Source organism: Lepidochelys kempii, chromosome 1, assembly GCF_965140285.1.
Source record: "Lepidochelys kempii isolate rLepKem1 chromosome 1, rLepKem1.hap1, whole genome shotgun sequence".
NCBI classification, from domain to species: domain Eukaryota; kingdom Metazoa; phylum Chordata; order Testudines; family Cheloniidae; genus Lepidochelys; species Lepidochelys kempii.
Window position 1 is genome coordinate 325,443,413 of NC_136380.1, and position 23,393 is coordinate 325,466,805.

The following is a 23,393-nucleotide window of genomic DNA, read 5'->3' on the forward strand; positions in this document are numbered from 1 at the left end:
TTTGCAGTGGAATTAAAATTTAGTGTAATGGCTACTAACACTTGATGGTCTGTCTGTTAAATAATACCTCTTATTTGTTGTATTTAAATCCTAGTACATGCAAATAAAATTTTCAGTTTGGGACCCTTATTTGGATCAAAATTCAGGCATATTTTTCACAAGTGTGCATTTAAATGGTGCTCAATTTTGAGCTTGGTTATTGTCATGTCACACATTCCTGACTATTTGCCATGCACTGCTACCTAGTGTGAAATTGGACAGCAGTAGAGCAGCAAGAAACCAACATTTGGAAGTATAGTGATTGGAATTGTAAGAGGAACCATTTTGGTTTTTTAAATATATGTACAATTTTCCCATGAGTTCTGATGTCAGTGTTTTCATACTTTTGTTGCAAACATCAGTTTAAATTTTAAAAAACCTTCTTCCTGCAATAGGAAAACTTTTTATACACAATGTAAGTGGCTGTTTTGGTTACTTACATGTGTTAGTGAGGTATTTTCTTAAACAGCTCTAGTTCTGTAGGCAGATCAGATTTCACTGAAATTCAAGTACTGCACTGTAATGTTCATTCAGTGACAGAAACTTGATAGTGGATGCCTGCTGATACAGTTACACAGCAATTTACTATAAAATACCTCTGCTATTAGGGTTCTGTTTACCTTTCAGGCATGTACCATACTTGAATGGGCTGTAAAAAATTGAAAAGCATTGGTAAATATTTTGGTTGCCAAGTGACCATTTCTACTGAATGCTTTACATCAGGGTTTTCCAAAATGTGGGCTGGGCAACCTCAAGGAGACTGAAGGGTATGGTAGGGGATTGGTCCATGGCAGGTCATGCAGAAAAGCTAACATTTTGAAAATAATTAATACACTTAAATGATTTTTTAAATTGATACACAACATAAAGCCCTATAATGGGGCCTCCCTTTAGAGTCACTATGTTCTGATTTTATAACTCCAGCTAGACTGTCAGTGCATATTAGTGCAAGAAGTAGGTTGCTATAGCCTTTGAAAATAAAACAGCAAACTTGTACCTCTGTATGTGTGCTTGGATTTACCTGTTACAATACAGCACAAGCCACATTAACAATATCACTTACTTTGTACAACACAAAATACCTGTGCCCACATGTCAATGATCTGGACACCAGACATGTCAGCTGCAAATGGGCACCGTGCCTCCTATGAGAATATTTCACGCTACCCAGTCTTTGTTGGAGCTCATTTCTGGCTGAGTTATTCAGAAAGATGGATCATTTCGTGCCTAGTAAAGCAGCATGTTGTTCCAAAGACAACTCAAAAAGGAAAAAAAGAAAATGCAAAAGTATGATAATGTGTGGCTTTACATCAATTGGTTTGAAACCACACTGTGTTCTGAAGTGCTAGGTGAGAGAGCATGAAGCCTTCAACTTTGTTGCTTTATTTAGCAACTGAGCATCCATCATGGGAAGATAAATCCGAGGAGTTTTGGGGGAACAAACTTGAAACCTTGAAAAATCAAGAGATCTGATTTACTCAAACTGGCAGTATGAGAGAATACTTATGTCCGTCGGGCCTATTTTCTAGTATTTCTACAAACCATGCAACACTGTAAATCGTATACTATACAACTACAGAAAAATCTTATTTTTGCCTACTCAGTATTCATATTATCAAAACTTCTAGGACCTGAAGCAGCTACCAGATGGCAAACAGTGCCTCTGTCAAATAACACTGATTCACTTCACACTAGAGTTATGGCTGAGAATGTCTGAAAGCAACAGATTTCCAAACCCAAGATAAACGACTACTTAGCATTTCAGCTTGATGAGTTAGCTGAGGTGCTGCACAGGTTCTAGTGTGTGTGAAGTATGATTCTGATGGTTCTATTGAAAAATTTCTCTCTTGCAAAGGTGCATTAGAACTAGAGCTGTTCAGAGGATGGAAATTCTGTTTTATAAAGGATTTTGAGATTTTGAAATATGGTTTAATTCCAAATTGAAACAAACCCCAAAAATGTCAAAGTTCTTCAAAAGAAAATTCAGTAAAAAAAATTGTTTTGGATTGATCATAACATTTTGTTTCAATTTTGAGTTGATTTTATGTTGTTATAGATATGAGAGAGAGCAGGTGGCCAGAACTGAATATCATATTCCTGGTGAAGGTGTTATGTTTTTCTGTCATTCTCTATACATTCTGATGTTTTGTTTGCTTTTTTTAACACAACTGCTGCTCACTGAGCAGAGTTTTTTAATTAAGATGCTCTCTCACTAGCAAATGTGAAAAATCAGGATGGGGGTGGGGGTTAAAAGGCACTTACATAAGACAAAGCCTTGAATATCCAGACTATATGAAATTGGGACATCTGGTCACCCTATTTCTCACTGATGCTCTGAGTTTGTACATTTAGTTTAGAAACTAGCAATGCATGTAGCTAATTCAGATTTTGGTGTATTTGTCAACACTGCATTTCATTTTCCATTGTGTTTCCCATTCACCTAGTGCTGTGACGTCTCTCTGAAGTTCCTAACTGTTCTTTTATTAGTAATAGTAGCAATATCTAATTTTGATTAATCTAAATAATTTTGTCTGCAGAAAATTTTTCCAGCATTCTGGTCATTCTTTTCTAGATCATTAATAAATATATGAAACAGTACCTAGCATGAATCTAGTATAGAACCTTTGAGCTCCCAGTGTTACCCTTTTGCCATGTTGAAAATTGACCCTTTTAGTCTTACTCTTAGTTTTCTGTTTCATAGCCAATTTCTAATCTATGACATCAGATGGCTCCTTAATTTCCTTAATAGCCTCTTGTGAAGGACTTTGCAAAAGACTGAAAGACTAAATAAATTGTCAACTGGTTTGCCTTTATTAACTATTACATTGGCATGCTATTAAATTAGAAAGGCATGTTTTTTTCTTTATAGAGGCCATGCTGGCTTCTCTTATTCTCTGTGATGGGAGTGTCCAACTTAAGGTCCGCGGGCTGTATATGGCCCACCAGAGCATTTCAGAAGGCCTGTGACCTGCTTCAACACAGTATATTAACGGCCATTTCATTAGCATTTTGTTGTCATGTTTATATCATTTTAGTTTACACACATGTGTAAACAGACAATATTGTACATAGAAACAGCTTAGCTAAATACATACAAAACAAGCTGAACTTAAAATATAAATCAATTCAGGTGACTTTAAATCTTATTAAAATATGTAGAATCTGTTTGGCCCACATGAGGATGTGCTTAGATTTATGTGGCCTTCCTGTGTAATAAGGTTGGGCACCACTGCTCTATCGTGTCCTTTGCGAAGCAATTAAAGGAGTGAACTTCACTAAATTCTTGACTCTTTGCTTTGTTCTGTGTTGACATGGGTTTCCTTCACTAGCAATTCCTTGTGAGGTGTCTCACATGAGATAAAGTACTAACTTGACTCTGAATTAAGAGCAGAAGTACAGATTTGTAGAGTGATCATCCTTCTTCACTTGCTAATACCTTTGATAATTCATGTTGGGCGGCTCACTTAGTCAGCCTGGCTGACATCATTGGTTTCCAAAAAGATCTGAACTCTTCTCTCCAGAGCTGGAAATAGGAATTTTCTGTCTGCGCACGATAGAGTAGGAAAGTAAATCAGAAAAGTTGGTAGTTGTATTTCCTGAGCACAGAGAGGAAACTTTTAGTCATTTCCTGTTGTTTTAGACTTCACGGAACTGAGGAGCTGGTTGGCAACCATCAGGGACTCATAAATCTGTATCACAGGGAATTTCAGAACCACCTATGAAATTACTTCTTGCAGACCCACAGAAGGGAAAGAGGTGGCTCACCAACCTCTTCATAAGATGCCATAGAGCTGGTAGCAATAACTGCGCTTTTCTAAGACACAGTGACAGGCCTTTCCAGCGACATGTCCCGGTCATGACTTTCCCTAGCCAGGAGCTTAACTTTTGGCTATCTCTGAAGGTGGAGGCAAACCCAGCTTTAGGAGCAGAAGCCTTGAAAGTTCTCATCCCACTTTGTCCTTAAATCTCTGCAAGTCAGGTTTCTCTTTGCTGCTTGTGAAAAAATGAAAGTGTCACAATCACCTGCTGATTGAAGCTGAAGCAAAAGTGTATTTTTCCAGTTCAACCTCCCGGGGCGCAATTTTCACCAACAAGTCGGCTCATCTACTGCACTGAATTTTGAATGGATTTAAAATGTTGCGATTCCTTTATAATTAAAGTTCCGTTTTGGTCTGATTGCAGTTAGACATGTTTCTTGTGTTCATGGTTCGAACTAGAGGTCTTGGGAAGAGAGGGTGGTGAAACATTTGTCCCTGAAAAGGCCAAAAGCTTGTACGTTTTGGAAACCCTGGTCTAAATTCATACCATTGTCAGTATACATGTTAGATAATGCAGAAAAATAAATTCCAAGATCCAAAGATTTTTAGAGAAATTAGATTGAAAAGACATGTTGGGTTATCTTGTCTGTCCCCTTCCCAGTGCAGATTATTGCCTAGAGTATTTTTAGATTTTTTTTCTTCATTCTTCCTTCATTTTGAGTGATGATTTCAGTTAGCTCACAGTTTGTGAGTGGTAATGTAAGTACTGTATGTTCTTTTACTTTGGTGCTATTTCTGTTCAGCTGTGCATGTGGGTGGATTAAAATACACTAACGCACCCACCCTTTGCACATAGATAAAACGTGTTGTACTGTGAGCATGAAAGTTCAGTTGCCGAGAGAAGATGTGGTTCTCATGCCTTTTGAACCCAGGGACCTCTTTCAATTATTTTTTTTCCAAAGTCACAATCATCCTGTCAGGCATTGGTATTAATTTAAATCAGAATCCCACTGTTACACCTTCTATCTTATTGTCATTGCTATGGAGGCTCTGGCTTGCTGCCTCCTCCCTCATCCCCCCTCCCCCTCCCGCACAAGACTTAACAGGCAGGTACAAATTGGCCTGGTGTCTTTTGACCAATGAACAAACAAATAGAATAATTTGCAGAGGCAGAGTTGTAAAAATCAACTCACCCACTTGATTTTCTTGGCAGGTCGAGAGAATTATGCTATCAACTTCTGCAGGATCTAATTTCTCTGATACTTCTCACTTCTCACATTGGCAAAATGTGTCTGTCTTGTCTATGGCAAGGCTATGCAATAAAACTGATCTGCGCTGTTGCTCTGATGTTAGTGCATGTCTTTGAACTCTGTTACTTAAGAATCTGTGAAGCAATAAAACCTTGTGACTGCTTCACTTGCTTCAGGACTTCACTTGCTATCATAGCCAATGCCCAAATGTGGGGCACAATGTTTGTCAAAGAAAGGCCCAGAATGAGGGGCACAAACAAATTATTCATGTGTGAAACTTAATATGCTGCGGGATTCCATCCTTCAGTATAAAATTCTTTCTATAACCTCAGTTTAGTAGTTCTTTATTTCTGGTGTAAACGGTAAATGTGAGGGAGATGCCAAGTTTCTGTGGAACATATATAATATTGGAACCAGGACTGGCTCTAGGCACCAGCAAAGCAAGCATGTGCTTGGGGTGGCACAATTCCAGGGGCGGCATTCTGGCCACCCTTTTTTTTTTTTGCTTGGGGCGGCAAAAAACCTAGAGCCGGCACTTATTGGAGCTAAAAGCAACATCACTGAAAATGAGGGATATTTCAGAGGTATGCTCCCTCTATGTAACTTTCCTTCTGTATCCCTTATCAGCCATAAGTGACTGAGCCACGATTTTCAACCAACCTATCTAACACAAGTGCATAGTTGAGACCCAGGAAAGAGCACAGATTATACACTCTGGGGTGGTGGTGAGTACTTGGCAACTCAAAATGTTGTTGGATTGATAGCATAGGTACCTTGAATAGTAAGTCTGTTCCATTGGTTTCCTTAATCCAATACATTTTTATGCCAATACAGTTTATGTAGCATTGGATGCTAGTGCACTTTAATGCCTCCTTTAATTTAATGTCCTATTTTTAGTGAGTTTAATATCCAGATGGACAGATATTCCTCAGCCATCTGTCTATCATTTAAGGTATTTTTAGACTGCCCATCGCTGTAGTATCTCAACTCCAAATACGTTATTTACAGTTAACAAGAATATGTAATTCAAAGGGAATTCCACGATTGCCATTCTTGAATGAAGTCTTCATTTACCCACAGAACAGGTTTGGCTCAGTGTATTTTCCTGCCGTTGCATTTCAGTATTTCTCTAGAGAGACCAGTTCTTGGAGTGAGGAGTATATCTTGTCTCAAAGTCATTCTATCACTGGTCTCCTTACTGAGACTGCCAATAAGATTGCCAGTTAGAGAAACACATTGTGGTGGTTTTACTAAGTGGATACCTGTCCATTAGGAACAAAACTGAGACAATCATTTTATCTCACCTAGTCTACAGACTTGTACTATATTTGAACTTGATGGGCAGGTGAAAAGCTCTGTGTTTCCCTTAGGTAATGCCTTGAACTACAAATGTGGTCTTTAATATTGTTGCAAATTATTAAGCCCTTGCTGCCAGTAACAGTGATTTTTTTTTTCAATTTCCCATTTTTAACAGGTATGTAGCATTAACACCTTGTTCTTAAATGTCTTTGACCTACTGGCCAGCATTCAGAACCAGTCGTAACAAATTATTTTCTTCCTTTAAGCTTGAGGAGGATATGGACATTTTTATACATTTCCAGAAAATATCTTTTCAACTTTTAAATTTACTGCAAAAAAGCTGATCTTGTCTCAAAGTATGGTTTAAAAAAAAAAAAACAACCGGAAAGTAATTACTGAGCATCAATGGAGAAGCCACCTTCCTGCATATCCACCCATCCATTGTCAGAAACTTTTGTGATAATTAGCATCTGATTCTTCATCTCAGTCTTGAGTCAAATAGTTGGTAGTCACAAGGTGTGGTATATGCCTCTGGTTAATGTAATTTAGAAAATTCTCATTTTTGGTAATTATGGTAATTACTATAATTTGGTAATTATGGCTTCATTGATCTTCCACAGAGGGTGAGAGCCAATAAAATGGCCTCTGTTATTCCTTTTTGTTTTAAATTTTTAAACGTAATCTAGAATGATCGCTGCTTTTACTTATTGTGTAAGTATCATTTCATAGAAGAGATTAAGGGAAGAAAATGCTAAAAAGCCAATGTGGAATGCAAAAATAACAATTACTTCAGCTTAAACTCTGAACCGAGAAAGCAACACCATCTTTAAATGGAATTTCACAATGTCATTTGTAAAGGAAAAAGTGTGTGACATGATGAATCAAGGGAATGAAGAGCTAAATATGTGCAGTGGATTATTTTGTTCACAGCCAGAATGCAAGAAGTATTTATACAGAATCTACAATGATGAAAGAACCATGACTGACCCAGAGTTTGTAATGGAAGATTGTGGCTCAGCCACTAAGATTATTAAGGAGAGCAAAAATGTAAAAGGAAAGGGTGATTTAAAAAGAAAATGTTGAGAATAAAAAAGACCCTGGTACAAGTGATTGGCTTTCAGACTATTCAGTTATGTAACTTCTTAGAAAACAGGATATATGGAAATAAGAGCTTTTTTGAGCCCTTAACTTTAGGTTCAGCAGGATTTTGCTGTTTAGGAAGACATAGGGCAGAAAGTTTCTAGCTTAATAGATGCCCCCTGTTACTTCCCCCTTTTCTGTCAAACAGTTTGAGAAAAAAACAAAAACTAACAAGACTAGTGAAACTGAAAACTGTTGTTGTAGGGGGACCACAATTCTGTTTTCTCCTTTGGGAAATGAAAAAAAGTCTAAGGCCTTGTCTGCACTATCAAGGGTTTACCAGTATAGCTATATCAGCAAACACCTCTAGTGGAGATGTAGCTTGTATTGGCAAAAGAGTTCTTGCTCATTCAGCCCATCAGCTGGTATAGAAGCGGCTACAGCTTCACAGCCCCTTCACTGGGGTTTTAGAGACACTACAGCTGTGGGTCTCAGAACACATCCTTGGCCTATCACTAAACCTCTTATATGCATTGGGGCTGTTGTGGGACAGCCTAGAGCACCCTTTCACAGGTAGCAGAGGGTTCACAGGCTTCCTTGTGCCAGATGATCAGTCCACACCAATCTCATTTGACAACAAGTCTAAAGAAAAGCAAAGGGTCTGGTAAGGCCCTCTATACCCTGGGTTATTGACACCTTGATGCAGTTACAGAGGCTACTTTAGAACATCAACTTTTGCATAAACATTGCATCTGTGTTTTTAAAAATGGTCTCTGATTTTGCACCTGGAGTTTTACATTAACAAACATTTGTGCGCACAAATTTGTGAGTGCTAATGATGTAATGGACACATAACTATCTGATTGTTCCTTTTGTGCCCGTTTCCAGTTGTGAACTGTAGGTGGAGGTCCCTTTAAATTTTGAACTATTGGATGTATTTCAGTTAACTTACTGTTTTATGATGTTTTTATCTTTTACACATTTGCTTGTACTGTGCTGATTTCCTGACATCCTAGAATATAGATGTGGCTTGAAATAGGCCTATAATAATTACCTTTAAGTACCCATAGGGTAGTCTGTAAGATTTCAGAGTATGTTCATAGACTGTTCTATTAATAGACATTGGCCATTTTTTTGGATCTGGAATGTTTTTCTCTTGATTCAGGTGGGAGCAGATAAGTTTGATCCTGTATAAAAAGTGCTGTTATTTCCTAGGTGTCATCAGAATGTGATGGTACTTGCAAGGCTTATTCATTACTTCTTCATATTTCAGTTGAGTTGTGGAGCATTTATAGAATCCATGTTTGTGCTGATAACCAGTTTAAGCTATCAGTACTTATTCATAAGCTTATGCAATGCAATAATGACGTAAGGTAATATCTTTCTGCACAAAAAGTGAAGATCCATAGTGTCAGAAAAATTACTGGTTTTAGAATGGTCCTTTTGCTGGAGCAAATTTTATGAGCCCATCAGAGACATTATTTGTAATAAGAACAGGAGTACTTGTGGCGCCTTAGAGACTAACAAATTTATTTAGAGCATAAGCTTTCGTGGGTTACAGCCCATTTCATAAATTGCATAGAATGGAACATATAGTAAGAAGATATATGTATACATACAGTGAAGGTGGAAGTTGCCATACAAACTGTAAGAGGCTAATTAATTAAGATGAGCTATTATCAGCAGAAGAAAAAAACTTTTGTTGTGATAATCAAGATGGCCCATTTAGACAGTTGAGCCATCTTGATTATCACGACAAGTTTTTTTCTCCTGCTGATAATAGCTCATCTTAATTAATTAGCCTCTTACAGTTTGTATGGCAACTTCCACCTTCTCTGTATGTGTGTATATATATATATATATATATCTTCTTACTTTATGTTCTATTCTATGCATCCAATGAAGTGGGCTGTAGCCCACGAAAGCTTAAGCTCTAATAAATTTGTTAGTCTCTAAGGTGCCACAAGTACTCCTGTTCTTTTTGTGGATACAGACTAACACAGCTGCTACTCTGAAACCTTTATTTGTAATAGAAATATTGCTAGACCCTTAACATAATGACATAAGATAAATTTCTGGTTGTCACTTTTATTATGTGGTCTTATGAAAGTTAAAACGTGTCTTGTATTGTGTGGTATTGAATTAAATGGAATCATGCTTTTTTCAGTTTAAGGATGAATCATTATTCAGGACCTCTTCCAACAATGAGATTTGTCTGACAGTTCTAGGCAAATGTGTCGAGTCCTCTTGTCTCACAATATTCGACAGTGAACTGTTGGAATGTAGAATGAAATTTAATGAACTTGCAAACAGTCCAAAACAATAATAAAAGTGACATTTCTGGGGAGGCTTCAACTGGTCAGTGATTGTGCCTCAAGCCAACAGTACCATGAGGCACTATTCTCCCTTCACCCCCAACTTTTGTCTGAGATGTAATTTTTTTAGAGTCCATACTGTCTATTATAAGTAATTGGAAGACATGACTGTCATTGAAAAACATGCATCTATGCTATTTAAATGGTAAAACACACAAACATGAATTCAATATTTGTCACATTAAAAGGATTAAATAATGCAGGCTCAACTATCATGCACAGGCAAGCTATTTGACACTAAAATAATGTCATAAAGATTATTAATTTAGCAAAATATTAAAAGCTAAAGATAGCAGTGGGCCTAAATTGGAAGTAATTAGAGGTACATTAGGAAAGAGTAATTAGTCATACTGGGTAAAATTTTCACAAGTGCCTATGTGATAAGTGACTTCAGAGCCCAAGGTTTTGTGCTCCTAAGTAACTTCAGGTGCTTTTGAAAAATTTACTCACATCTTGTATGTTTTCATATGAATTTGCAGTGATTTAGAAAGAGAGATTAGGAGATAAATATTCATATATTTCCTTCATGTTTTCCTGTGCTATCTGGATCATGATTTGCATGACAAATGTGGAATATTTTTTGACACTCTTTGCTAAAATACAGAAAAGGTGTAACTAGGCATTAAACATCATGGAGTACTATGTACTATATTTTATCTTGCTGGTAGAGTGGACTAAAAATTATACTTTAAATCTAGCATCTAGTTTTGATAACAGGTAGAAAAACAGCATGATTACACAATGCTTGTAGCATTTCATATTATGTGGTTTCATTGGTTTCATATCAAGTTAAACTCTATGATTCATATTGAATTTAAATAAGTAAATTTAATTAAATGTGTATCACTTTATTTCAGAGGCTTTGGAGTTTTCATTATTTTGGAATAGCTCTCACCAGATATCAAGTTAGAGTTTAACAATGTAAAGCTTATTTGCTAATTCAGTTTAAAAATGGTAATTGAAGTACTATAAACTGAATTAATGCATGACTGAATCAATAGTCATTTAAAAAGACAGATGGTAATTAAATAAATTGCTTATGCTTTTTATGTGTCGGTGGAATTCACCCCACTGTAGTGGTCCTGCTTAAAGGCTTTCTGTGTCTTGTAACCCTCTGTGGGATTGATTGAGCAGCCATGTAGAGGCTCTCTGCACTTCCTCTGCCTTGTGAAGGTTGGTTCTAAATAGTCCAGTGTGCGGGAAACCAGTAGAGGCAGGCTGGAGGCAATTCACCTGTGGGAATAGTGTATCACAACAGGATTCATCCTTCAGTGATTAACTTGGCAGGTATGAAGAATTCATTAGATGGCTTTAGTCAAAAGTATCAGCATCAACACAAATTGTCTCTGAAGTCCTCCACAGCTTTCTCCATTTTGGTTCAATGGGGTAAACCTCAGACTGTCAAAACACCAAATGCAAGGGCCAAGATTTTCAATTGTGACTAGTGAATTTGAGTGCCTCAGTTTTTGGGTGCCCCTTATTTTCCAGATATCTTACAGGTGCTGACTTTCAGAGGGTGGGTGCCAAGCATCTTACGAAAATCAGGGTCTCTTCCATGTCTCTCATTTGGGCACCCAAAACCACTAGATACTACTAAATATTTTGTCCAAGAGGTTTTGTTCCAGGGCAAGCAAACAGTTGGAGTTGGAGAGGAATATTTTCTTTTTCCATTAGAGGAAGGCTGCAATCTGCCTTTCTTTAACGTCTTTAGGACTGGAGGAAATGAACGATAAATTGAGAAAAAGCTCAGGTGATTTTAAATGGTCCAGTGTGACTCTTGTCAGTGCGGTATTCAGATCCATTAGCCATGTACAAGAAATCCACTTTCTTCCATTAATTTCAGATCTCTCATCTCAAAAGGAGCGCTGGATTCCCTATCAGTATCTTGAGGTTTCTGAGTCAGTGGAAAATAAATGTTTTCATTTTTTATGAAAGGGTAAAAAAGTTTCTTCTGGAATCCAGACCTTCTACAAGAGAGTCCTATGTGGTGAAGTAGAAACTTATACTGTAGTTTTACATTGTTAGGAGAAATCTGAGACTTGTTCTGTTCTCCATATCTTAGAATATAGGTGGTTTCTGAAAGATTCAGGGTTATCTTTGTCATCGATATATTCATATAGCATCTATTGTTATTTATGGATTTGAGGCTGTTGGATCTCTTCTCACTCTTTCGTTATGAGCTCTTTTAAAAAAAATTAGATGTGTAAAACTTATTCTCACCTGTCTGGATCCTCATAAACCTTTGGCATTTGAATTTAACTTTTAGCTTTTAAAACTCTGGGAGATTACCTACTCTTTTCGCTAATGGCTCTTTTTGTGGCCAGAACATCAGCTGGGAGAAAGAGTGAGTTGCAGGTGCTTATGGCCAGTTCTATTTATACTGTATTCCACAAAGTTAATATGATTTTAAAACCTCACATAAAATTTTTGCTTTCAGTGGCAGCAGATTTTTCTTATAAATAGATAAACTGATGTCAAAAAAACTCTTTATTCTTGCCAGGTGTGGTGAAATTACACAGGTCAGATGATAAAAGGGCATCTTTTGCAAGCACTAAACCTAATTGTAAATCTTCCCAATTATTTATAGCTTATGGGGAGAAATTGAAGGACCTAGCCCTGTTGAGTCAGAAGCTCTTTGAATGGATTGTGTTTTATAATAACTTATTATGATCAAGCAGAAGTACAAGTACCAGATGGATTAAGTGCATTCTATAAGAGCATGACCATCAGGAATGTGTCTATTCTTGAAAAATATCAGACAAACAATTGGAGTTCAAGTCATGCTTTCACAGACTATTATGCTCTTGATCCTAGAGCTAGATCAGATGCTCCGCTGGGAGGGCACTGCTTCAGTCTTAGTTTGATTAAGCTCTCTTCAGCACTCCTCCTAGATTATGATGCTACTAGGTAGTCCTTTAAAAGAGGGGATTTGCAGAGGTAGGTTATGATGGAGAAGGAAAGTAAATGGAGTTCTGTAAAAATACCATCTGTGGAAGATACTTGCTTCAAGGTCTTAGCTCTTTAGTACAAGACTGACCATGCCTCCTTGGTCAGGTTTTTTGACCCTTGAGGGCAGTGGTAGCAAGACAGAATGCAAACTAGGCCCCCCCCCCCGCCTCCCCCCCGACTCACCATCAAACATGGTAGGGACTATTATTCACTTGAAATTCAAGTTGAACAAAGTCCTAAACTCTTGAAAAGTCTTATGAGAAGGCTGACTTTTCCTACAGAAAAAGTCCAAATTAATTAGCATTTAGTATAGTGCCAGACGGAGAACTCAAGACTCCACCCATTTAGTAAACTAAATTCTATTTTCATTACTACCTGTAAAAAGCAAGAAATTAATTTTAAAAACCCCATAGGACATACCATTATAGAATATCAGGGTTGGAAGGGACTTCAGGAGGTCATCTAGTCCAACCCTCTGCTCAAAGCAGGACCAATCACCAATTTTTGGCCCCAGACCCTAAATGGCCCCCTCAGGGACTGAATTTACAACCCTGGGTTTAGCAGGCCAATGCTCAAACCACTGAGCTATCCCTACCCTCCCCCCATATGACAACATAATGCAATTCTGTAAGTTCCTGCATTGTACTACAGAACCTACCAAAATGCAGATTTACATTTCATTCAGTTTGCAACATTTCATTCATTATCAGTTACAGGAAACTAAGTCTCAAATTAGGCAAAAGTTTCTTATTGCATTACTCAAGTACAACATTAAAATGTAAAAAGTTATTCTGAATCAGTTATTCTGTCTTGTCTTGCACAGGTTGCAGGGTCTTTCAGATTACAACTTTGTCTATTTGTGTATTTAAAGAATTCTTGGCTGGATACTAAGAATGAAAGTCTTACATGTTACTCCAACTAGGTTTTTAGTACTTAATGATTGTGGGGTCATACTTATCTTCTGTCCAAAGGTAGTCTCAGGAATAAGGTAAGGCATTTAGCTGGAGATGTAGGGCTGGATCCACTGCTTATGTTTGGATTGACTTGGTTTGTGTCCCCAGCCTGGTCCCAGGTACTGGTGTATGGCTTTCCCTGTCTGGATGCAGACCTGGGCTCCACATAGGAACTGGTAGATCCCCTCAGATGTCTTAAAGTACAGAGTGCCTTTCTGTGACTTCTTTAGTGAATGGCAGATTTACCCAGTACTGAGTTGTCAGCCCTCAACTTCTGCTGAATAAGGTCTGAGAAAAAACTTTTCACTTCCAGCCTAGCTTTCTCTCTGAATATTTTTGTGACTACATATTGGCTAGCACAGTTGCTGGACTCTCACCTGTTAATTTCAATCTCACACTCATTCACATTTTGTTTCCCCTCTGTTTCTTCTAGGAATCTTTAATTGTCTCCTTCAAGAAGCCTTCTGCCCCAGCTGTATGAACACTAGCTCTTCTTTTCCCAAAACTGTTATGTTGTTCAGAACAGATTTGGGTCATATGACAAGACACTCACTTTTTCAGTTAGAATCATAGAATCATAGAATATCAGAGTTGGAAGGGACCTCTGGAGGTCATCTAGTACAACCCCCTGCCCAGAGCAGGACCAATCCCCAACTAAATCATCCCAGCCAGGGCTTTGTCAAGCCTGACCTTAAAAACTTCTAAGGAAGGGGATTCCACCACCTCCCTAGGTAATGCATTCCAGTGTTTCACCACCCTCCTTGTGAAAAAGTTTTTCCTAATATCCAACCTAAGTCTCCCCCACTGCAACTTGAGAACATTACTCCTTGTCCTGTCATCTGCTATCACTGAGAGTAGTCTAGATCCATCCTCTTTGGATCCACCTTTCAGGTAGTTAAAAGCAGCTATCAAATCCACCCCTCATTCTTCTCTTCCGTAGATGAAACAATCCCAGTTCCCTCAGCCTCTCCTCATAAGTCATGTGTTCCAGACCCCTAATCATTTTTGTTGCCCTTCGCTGGACTCTCTCCAATTTGTCCACATCCTTCTTATAGTGTGGGGCCCAAAACTGGACACAGTACTCCAGACGAGGCCTCACCATTGTCGAATAGAGAGGAATGATCATGTCCCTCGATCCGCTGGCAGTGCCCCTACTTATACATCCCAAAATGCCATTGGCCTTCTTGGCAACAAGGGCAAACTATTGACTCATATCCAGCTTCTCGTCCACTGTCACCCCTAGGACCTTCTCTGCAGAACTGCTGTCTAGCCATTCGGTCCCTAGTCTGTAGCGATGTATTGGATTCTTCCGTCCTAAGTGCAGGACTCGGCACTTGTCCTAGTTGAACCTCATCAGATTTCTTTTGGCCCAATCCTCCAATTTGTCTAGGTCCCTCTATTAGGAACATTCTGATCAGTATACTCTTTATTTTTTCCAAGACAAGATCAGACTCTGTTAAAACCAACTCAGGCCATCCCAAGGTCGTACTAATTTCAGCTAGCACTGCTAAAATCATTTCCCCAGTTTTAACATTCTTTCACTAGTGTTGTTCATATTAGCATACTACACCACAAACTATGAGCATAAATGCTGCTTTCTAAATGTTCTAGCAAGTTCCTTCTTGACCATGATGGGAAAGGTGCTCCTCTTGTTGGTCATTGCCCATTGTTCTGCATCTCAGCACTGCTTCTCATGTTTCCTTTAGGTTCCCTTTTAAACCTTACCCTCCAGTTTTGTCCCACATGACTGTACCATATATTATAGCTATTGTCTTAGGCACTTTCGACTTTTTGGTATCTCCTTTGTTTTGGCAACTGTTTTTTCTCAGAGCTCTGATGCCTGTTTCAACACAAATAGTTTCAGGTAGCCAAAAAGATGGGAAGGCTCTAGCACAGCCTAGATCTTAGGGAATGGAATCAATATCTGATCAAAGACGAGTTCCACATGGTTGCCCTGGTGGAAGCATCACGTCTGTCCTAGAGGAAGGCAACAGGCAAAACACTTTGGACCTTGCAGGCACTTACCTGGAAAATAGTCTCATGTGTATCTAAGATGTGTTGAAGAGGAACAGCACTATCAAAGTCATCTCCTGCTCTTTGGTCTGGCATCTGCTCCACGTGTTTTCTTGACATGCTTGGTGGTAATAATAATGGCCTACCTGCATAGCATGGTAGTGAATGTGTTTCTCTAGATAAATAAAGTGGCTGATTGAGGACATCATCCCAGAAGGTTTCAGAAAATCAATCTGTGTGACCACAAGCGTGTTGGAGTCATGATAAACAACCCAAAGTCCCAACGTATCCAGCAACAAATGGAGTATGTAGAAGCCCCGCTAGACACAGATCAACCTTCAAAGCCTTCCTGCCTCAGGACAGGATCCTAGGAATCACCAGTGCGGCAGCAAGGATAGAAAAGAGACAGCAGCTGACAGTTCATACCAAGCTACAAATGTTGGGGCTTATGTCCAATGGATCTTAGTTGTCTTGTAGCATGTCTTCCTAAAGGCAGCTTCAGTGAACCCAGTACAGCTTGGCTTCAAATGTTATTCACTGTGGTAAAGATTTACCAGCTCAGTTCTTCAAACAACTGATAGTAGTTTACAATCTACAAGGGCTCAGCGAATCTTTCTATTGAAATCAAGTTGATTATTTGAAAGAACTAAAAAAAAAATGAATAATTTTGGAAAAATATTGTTTTAAAGCATTTTTTGTTGATGTCTGTCTAGTTGTGCACAACAGTTCCTGAGTGCACGAGTTGCATGTTCCTGCAGAAAGGTTATTTTTCCTGTATCAGTTCCCTAAAGTTAGGTTCTTTCATCAAGAGCTGAGGAGCCGTTGCCATGTGGTTTCAAAATGTATAAAAGCCAAACTTCATCAAGTAGAGAAAATTTTATCTATCTGTGTGTCCAATTTTAAAGTTACTTCAAAAGACTCAGCTGATCCTCCAGCAAGCAAAGCTGTATGGGGCAAGTCTAATAACAACTGACTGAAAAAATGCATTCAGTGGAAGGTTTGTTGTTCTTCCCAGATTAGCTGCATTTCCTGCCTTGTTAATGATGATTAAGCACTAAGTGCCTGGTAAATGTCTAAACCGTAACCTCAGCACACTGATTTACCACCTTTAACTCAACACAAGTCTGTTTTGTTATTAATATGTGAAAATGTTGGTGTCAGAGTAAAATTCTTAAAATCAATCAGGTCTCTTGAAGTTGAAATATCAGGGAGTGAGATGGAAGTGAACCCAGATTACATGGTTGCTCTCATCAGGAAAGAAAAGAACTGCCGACATATGAGGCACCAAGTTTATCTCTGCTAGTCTGAGGATAGGTTTTGGAGGCCAGACTATTTCTGAGGCATTTGGAGAAGGAACTTTTTTTCTCTTTGAAAAGATGTGAGAAACCTCAGCTGAGATGGACTCTTAATTCTGGAGAACTTGGATTGAACTGATTTTGTTGCAAGAAATGATGCTGGATAGGGACTCAAAACTGACTAGTTTGTAATGCTATATCACTACATACTTGCATGTGAATGAAAAGTTGCCTAAAATTAATATTTGTAGGATGTTAGTTAAATACTGGCTAATTTAGTCATACCATGTGTCGTCGTGTAGGTCACCTCCCTCACACCCCCTTATGGCTTGCCTCAGTCTCTCCTTCATAAGACTTAAACTCCACCCAAACTCTTTGCATATTTAGCAACTTAGAACCCTGGGGCTGGATTTTTTAGTATCACAAAATATTCAAATAAAAGTTCTCAAATCCCCATTTAGTCCATACCCCCAGACTTCTTGCTGGGGGTCTTCCAGGCCTTCTCTGGCTGGAGCTGTTTCCCTGAAAACTCAAGGTTCCCTGCTAGAGACTACTTACTCCCATCAGCCATTGACTGTGCTTGTTCTTCTTCAAGTGCTTGCTGATGTCTATTCCATTGTAGGTGTGTGTGCTCGCCACATGCACCTGTGCCAGAAGTTTTCCCCTCAATGGTATCCTTAGGGGACCGGCTCTGGCGCCTTCTGGAGTGGCGCATGTATGCCGCGGTATAACGGGCACTGCTGGCTTCCCCCCACTCTCAGTTCCTTTTTACTGCCAGTGATGATGCTGGAATGTCTTCTTGCTTCGGCAAGCTGCTTTCCTACTTTGTCACAGTAGTGGTTTGATTGTATATAGTTTTTTTAAGTAATTTAGTTAATAGTTCCCTTAGTGTTAGTAGAAAATAGTTAGATAGTCCCCATATGGGACTTAGCCTTGGAATGGGGCATGCCCTGGTTCCCAGGCTTCAAACCTTGTAACTGCTGCAAAAAGTCCATGCCAGTCAGCGACCCCCATAGAAGCTGTTTGAAATGCTTGGGGGAAGCCCACATGAGTGACAAGTGTCGCATTTGTAAAAGCTTCAGGCCACGTACCAAGAAGGCCTGAAGGCACCAGCCTCAGAGCCAGGAGTTCCGACCCTGCGCCAAGCACAGCGGCCTTGATGTGGAGTATGCTGCCAGCACCGATATCCAACCAGTGCTGATGCTTATCCCTGGTACCGGCTAAGAAGCAGAGAAAGGGCCAGTAGGGGATGTTCTCTTGGAACCCGTAAAGCAAAGGAGAGAGCTGGAGGAGAGCAAAGACCTGCACGGGGCAGCTCTTCGCCTCCAGTTGGTGGCCAGGCTCCAGTGGCAGATAAGCTGTCAAGCCTGGCTTGAAACCCGCCCACCACCCTGGGTAGTGGCCGAGACACTCAGCAGCTGGCAGTGCCGTCTACACCAGAGTCCTTTCAGGATGCTAGGGACATATTGTCCCTTCCGGAGCCGCCCACCCCAGCCTCGGAGGTGCCCTGTTCGAGGGGCAAGCCTGCCATGGGACCCTTCTGATGGTGTCCATCAGTGTGGTACCATTCCCTGCTCTGGGGAGTGCCCCAAAAGCGCTCGCCCGAGCAGCACCACTAACCCCTGGATACGGGTTCATTTATCTGCCAGAGTTCCCAGCGTCGGTCTCTGGACTCTAGGCAGCGCTCTTTGGGCTCGTGGCATTGAACGTTGGTGGTTGGGCGCAGACCTGCGGAGGTGCGCCGGTCCCCAGAGCCTCGTGCAGGGATCATCCAAGCTGGTCTCCCAGTTCAAGGCACCATTCCAGAGGATCCAAATGTCAGTCCCCGGAGCCCCATCACAGGCCACTGGAGCGCTGGTACGGATCGCCGTGAATGTGTCAATGGTCTCCAAGACGTTGATCTCTCACTCCCCGTCTACAGAGCGGCAATGCTGTCTAAGTGCGAGGTGTAGATTACTGGGATATCGTCGAAGATCTGCCGAGTGCTGTCACAGGTCACCGGAGCCGCGGCACTGAGAGCCATCATCCCCAGTGCACAAGGGAGTGGCAAAAATTACTACGGCCCTGTGGCAAAAACCCTCCTCCCTGCCCCCAATCACCAAATGGGCAGAAAGAAAATACATTGTTCCTGCTAAAGGATATGAGGATTTGTATACCCACTCTGCCCCAAGCTCGTTTGTGGTGTCCGCAGCCAGTGAGCACGATAGGCAGGGTCAACCAGGTTCAACACCAAAAAAATAAGGAGGCGAAGAGGCTCGATCTATTTGGTCAAAACATTTATTCTACTTCAAACCTCCAACTGTGGGTGGCCAACCATCCAGCCCTGCTCAGCTTATATGACTTCAAAATATAGCAGTTGATGGCTAAGTTTGCTGATTCTCTGCCGGAGGAGCCCAGGAAAGAATTCCTGGCTATCCTCGACAAGGGCATGGCGGTGGCCAGAGCAAGCCCTCCAGGCGGCCTTGGCTGCTGTGGACTCTGCAACCCAGACCATGGCTTCGGCCATTTTGTTGAGGTGGTGGTGGTCTGACCCAGCGATGGTACTGGAAGGTGTGCAGTTTGCAAGCCTGCAACCCAGGGTCTCACTAATATCGGATGAGTCTGGTCTCGGGTGGGGGCACATCTGGGCACACTGAGCACACAGGGCCTATGGTCCAGGGAGGAGCTCGCACTTCATATAAACTTCAGGGAGCTGAGGGCCATTTGGCTGGCTTGCATGGGGTTCCTTCCCGACCTCTCCGGTCGGGTGATGCAGGTGCTAATGGACAACACGGCCTCCAGATTCTACGGCAACAGACAAGGAGGAGGCAGGTCATCAGCCCTGTGCCAGGAGGCCCTCTGTCTGTGGGACTTCTGCATCCAGCATGCGATCCACCTCACCTTCCTGGTGTCAGGAACACACAGGCAGATCGTCTCAGCAGGTCCTTCTTCTCCCATCACGAGTGGTCTCTTCACTTGGAGGTAGTCAGAATGCTTTTCCTGAGGGTGGACTCCCCGAGTGGACATGTTCACCACCAGACAGAACAGGAAGTGTCACGTGTTCTGCTCCCTGCAAGGCCTTGGCGCAGAGGCTTACTTTCCGATGCCTTTCTCCTGTCCTGGTCTGGGAACCTGCTTTACGCCTTCGCACCTATTCCACTAATCAGCAAGGTCCTCTTCAAGATCATGAGGAACAAGGCCTGGGTCATCATGATTGCCCAGCTTGGCCACACCAACATAGGTTCGGCATGCTCATGGACCTGGCCATAGTGCCCCCGCAGAAGCTTCCCATCCTCCCAGACCTGCTGTCAAAGGACCATGGTCAGCTACTGCACCCAAACCTTGCATCACTCCATCTCAAGGCTTGGATGCTGCTGGCTGAACCTGGAGGAGTTGGCCTACTCTAGTCAGGTGCAACAGGTTCTCCTGGAGAGCAGAAAGCCCTCGACAAGTGCCACTTACCCGGCAAAGTGGAAGCAGTTCTCTTGCTGGGTAGTGGAGCGGAATATCTCCCTGATCCAGTCGTTGCTGCAGTGCATTCTAGATTACCTGCTTCACCTAAAGCATCAGGGTCTCGCCCTTTCCTCAGTCAAGGTTCACCTGGCAGCCATATCGGCCTTCCACCCTCGAATCCAGGGTAGGTCATTTTTTTCATATGACATAACGGCTAGGTTTCTGAAAGGCCTTGAAAGACTGTTTCCACCAGTCTGGGACCTGGTTCCTCAATGGGACCTCAACCTGATCCTTTCCAGGCTCACGGGCCCACCATTTGAGCCTATGGCTTTGTGTTCCCTTTCCCACCTGTCATGGAAGGTCGCATTCCTTGTAGCCATTACCTCAGCAAGGCGAGTCTCTGAGATTAGAGCTCTTACTTCAGAGCCCCCATACACGGTGTTCTACAAGCTTTCCTGCTGAAGGTGGTGTCGCACTTCCACGTCAACCAGGACGTTTTTCTTCGCGTGTTACATCTGAAGCCTCACACAAATAACGAGGAGAGGAGCCTGCATACTCTGGATGTTAGGCGGGTGTTGGCTTTCTACTTAAAGTACACCAACTCCTTCTGCAGGTTGACTCAACTCTTTGTTGCGGTAGCCGACAGGATGAAAGGTCTTCTTCCAGTGTCCTCTCAGAGAATTTCAGCTTGGATCACCACCTGCATCTGCACTTGCTACAAGTTAGCACAGGCTGTGCCTCCTCCAATAGTGAGGGCTCATTTGACAAAGTTGCAAGCATCTTTGACAGCTTTCCTGGCACAGATCCCTATCCAGGATGTACGCAGCGCTGCGACATGGTCCTCAGTGCACAGGTTCACGAATCATTATTCTGTCACTCAGCAGGCCAGAGATGATGTTGGTTTTGGCAGAGCTGTGTTGCAATCGACATGTCCATGAACTCTTACCTGCCTCCAGTGGTACTGCTTTGGGAGTCACCTACAATGGAATGGACATGAGCAAGCACTCGAAGAAAAGACAATTATCTTTTTCGTAACTGGTGTTCTTCGAGATGTGTTGCTTATGTGTATTCCATGACGCATCCTCCTTCCCCATTGTCGAAGTGTCTGGCAAGAAGGAACTGAGGGTGGGGGGAGCTGTTAGCACCCCTTATACCACAGCATACGTGCGCCACTCCAGAGGGTGCCAAAGCCGGTCCCTTATGGATACCACTGAGGGAAAAACTTCCGGCACTGGTGCATTGGGGAGCACACACACATACAATGGAAAGGACATGAGCAACGCATCTCGAAGAACCCCAGTTACGAAAAAAGTAACTGTCTCTTTCTCTCTGAACAGCTCTCTCTCTCTGCAGCTTCCTGCTGCCCTTTGTAGGGGAAACAGGTGAACCATGTTCAAGTGTGACTATTTCCTAACTAGGGTTGGCTGGCCCCTGGCCTTAAAGAGGCAAGTCAACCTGTTACACCATGCATTTGCTATTTTGATGTTTATGTTGCGTTCTCAAATCCTTAGAAGAACTATGAGTTAAAGCAATATTCTTTCATTAATGAAGATTTATTGTTATATCATTTTAAGAAGTGTTCTCTTGTTATGCTTGTGCTGGATGTTTTCAGAATGTTTTTTAAATTTTTACTCATGTATATATTTTTGACTGTCTACTTTCCGAGCAGCTATGAGTAGGTTGTTTGAATAGATTTCAGTAAAGGTCACTTACTGTTTGTTCTGGGGTTTTAATGCCTTCTTGCTGGAGGATCTTAAGCGTTGGGCTTATTTCTCTGGGACTTTAATTGAGTATAAACTTATGCCTTGGAATATATGTAGGTGATAACAATCATAGCTCAGTGAAGTTTTGTATTAATAGTATTCCTGCTGTAATTGCTTGGCACTTTTTTTTAAGATTCACTCAATCAACTTAAACCAGTATAGTTCTTTTAACAGAACGTTGTGTTTCTGCACCTTACTGGGTGTATAAGAAAATTTCTAGTTATGTTTCCAAATTTGACTTTATTTTAAATAGTAAACATTCCCTGTGATATCCTTATGGGACCATAGTTAAATGGTCATATGTCTGATACTTGTATTTTATGATTTCAGCATCATTTGTATGACCAAGAAAACGTCGCTCGTGTAATTTAAATGTGAAAGGACAGTGTTCTCTATTTTGGAGTAAATTTCGATTTTGGTCTATGGTGATTTTTGCAAGGACTCCCTTTAATGTTAGGAATAGCACATGATAACTTCTCTGTAGCAGAGCGCAGCTGGCCCTCCTGGCTCCTGCCTCGATTATGCTCAGCTAAAGTCGCTCATAGACCCTGGGGTTCAGGAACCACTGGTGCTTTTCTTTACAAGTTTGTGCTCCCACCACCTTCTCACCATAGAGCATACACAGCTCTGGGTTCCTTGTGTCTGAACCTGGGAGGGAAGGACTTTCTCCCTGCCTGCACTCCTCCCTCCCACCACCCTGGCTTCCTTCTTCCCAGCCTCTTATATAGCCCTGGGCTAATTGGGCTGGCAACTGGCTCTCATTCCCCAATTAGGGCAGGTTCTTTCCAGCCAGCTCCACTTTATTCACTTAAATGGGGCTGGCATGGCAAGGGGCTGATTCTGCAGTCCTTCTGCTCAGCACCCTGTCGCACTCTCCTGTTCTTTTTGTTTGGTTTGATTTTTTTTTTTTTGTAATTCATCAGATTTATATTTCTTTATTTGAACTACTAATGTGTATGTAATTCTAAAAGCGTATTTTACAACAAAAATCTGCATTTGAAGGGAGAAGCTTGGCTAGTGGTCAGAGTAGGGAACTGGGAGACCGGATACCAGCATTCTATTTGCTGTTTTGCCACTTACAGTGTACCTTTGACAAGTCACTCTAATTACTGTCTGAGATTATGGAGATGGGCAAACTGCTGAGACCTTGGGTCTCCAAGTGGATTGGTTTGGCTGCACCTGTTGGA

The 23,393-nt window shown here is 41.3% G+C and overlaps 1 protein-coding gene across 3 annotated transcripts in view; it reads left to right on the forward strand.

Annotated features, from left to right (window-relative positions):
• Positions 1-23,393, forward strand: part of COG5 (component of oligomeric golgi complex 5) — a 307,484-nt gene that overhangs the window by 251,395 nt on the left and 32,696 nt on the right. The gene's annotated exons all lie outside the window — the stretch shown is intronic.